At 35.0% G+C, this 1742-nt stretch overlaps 1 long non-coding RNA gene across 2 annotated transcripts in view; it reads left to right on the forward strand.

The window, feature by feature from the left end:
- LOC107724226 (uncharacterized) overlaps window positions 1-1742 on the forward strand; it is a 9295-nt gene extending 7553 nt beyond the window's left edge. Inside the window, exons 1-3 of one of the 2 annotated variants that reach the window (XR_001638007.1) lie at window positions 45-152; window positions 699-872; window positions 1720-1742. This is a non-coding gene — a long non-coding RNA (uncharacterized LOC107724226). Of the gene's footprint in view, window positions 1-44; window positions 153-698; window positions 873-1719 lie in introns of those variants that run through there. The other variant, XR_001638008.1, reaches the window with a different exon arrangement.

Here is a 1742-nt window from a genome sequence, read left to right on the forward strand (position 1 = left end):
ACTGAAGAAGGTTATAAAGCTCTGGCTTCAGCTCTGAGATCAAACCCTTCACACCTGATAGAGCTGGATCTCACAGGAAATGATCCTGGACAATCAGGAGTGAAGCAGCTCAGTGATTTACTACAGGATCCAAGCTATAATCTAAAACTGAGGTGAAATGTGATGAGATAATACAAAATAAATGACATGCAGGCTAAATATTCATACATAATATTATTTCAGTAATACAATAAGCTTGATTTGGTGCATCTGAGGTACTGTGTTGTTGGTGCCAAATTGTTGTGGTATAAGCTGCAGTACTGTTTAAATAGACATTATGAGCCACTAGATGTGCTGATACTCAGTAGTTTATTAACTTTTTCTGAATGCACTGTAGTTTAATTTCCATCAAGCCCAGATTCTCAACACTGTATCACTCTGCAGCAGATCTATGAGTCTCCAGTTCTTCACAAACATGTGGTGTCTTGAAAGATCTTTTGCTCTTCTGCTCCTCATGACATTAGCACTGTTTCTGTTTTTAGACATCACTGTTTTTTTACATTTGGATGTCAAATAATAATACTATTTTATGTTCAAAGTAAAACAGTAACTAGAGCTTGTCATTAGGAAAAATAATGAATTCTGTTTTATCAACATGTTTTGTAAGGCAATGTGCATTTATTTAAAAATTCAAATGAATCCGGCTTTACCTTTTGCAGGTTTTTGAGAAGTCCTGCTGCAGAAGAAGCCTGTCAGTATGTGACTGGAATTGTGGGTAAAAACCCGTTACTCCTGATAGAGCTGAATCTGAGTGAACGTGAACTAGGAGACACATGAGTGAATCAGATCTCTGCTCTACTGCAGGATAAACACTGTAAACTCAACACACTGATGTGAGTATCTTACATAATTGAATATGTATTTGATAATACCATTTTCTCATTTGTTTGAGCCAGAGGTGTCACAGTGTGAAGTATTAAAATTAAACAGGCCATTAAAAACAAATAATTTTCAAAAAATGACAATTATCTTTAAACAGTAGGCCAAGTCACTTTGATCATGGGTCATTATTAATTATTTCAGATACTGTAGAGAGAGAGCAATGGTTTTCTTACAGAACTTACAAACTCCTCAAAACAAAAATGCTAAATGTTACTGCACGTTTCAGAACACAGCAAATTAATAATGTACCAACAGATCGGCCACCAATCTTTATCGGCTGACGTTCAACCTAATCCTTCAGTCCTGCTTAAATTCAGTGACAGTTTTTATTTTGTATATATTTTTTAATTGCAGCAAGCACACATACAGCACTACTTTAATGAATGAACTCTGGATCAGATTAATCTTTAATGTTTGTTGTTCATGTTAGTTCACAGTGCGTAATGTTAAGAGATACAACTTTTTATTTAAAAAATGCTGTAAAAGTATTGTTCATCATTAGTTCTTGTTAACTAATGTAGTTAACTAAGGAAACCTTACTGTATGTAGCTGGGAACAGCAGACCTAAACACATTTACCCAGTTGAGCAAAAGGAGACATTGACAGAAGAACCAGTCTTAAAATTGACGTGAAGCAAATGCAACAGAAGTAATGCTTTATAACATAAATGCTGTTCGGGAGAATTTCACGTGTGACTTTAAGATTACAAATTACAGTCAGGCAAAAAATCAAAATCCTCCAAAACCTTAGATGATCTTCATAGATCTGATTCATTGTCTTTTCTCTTTCTGTCTTCAGTCTGCGTGGATGCAGTATTACAG

This window comes from Sinocyclocheilus rhinocerous, unplaced genomic scaffold (assembly GCF_001515625.1).
Source record: "Sinocyclocheilus rhinocerous isolate Xijiao unplaced genomic scaffold, SAMN03320098_v1.1 scaffold27068, whole genome shotgun sequence".
Lineage (NCBI taxonomy): Eukaryota > Metazoa > Chordata > Actinopteri > Cypriniformes > Cyprinidae > Sinocyclocheilus > Sinocyclocheilus rhinocerous.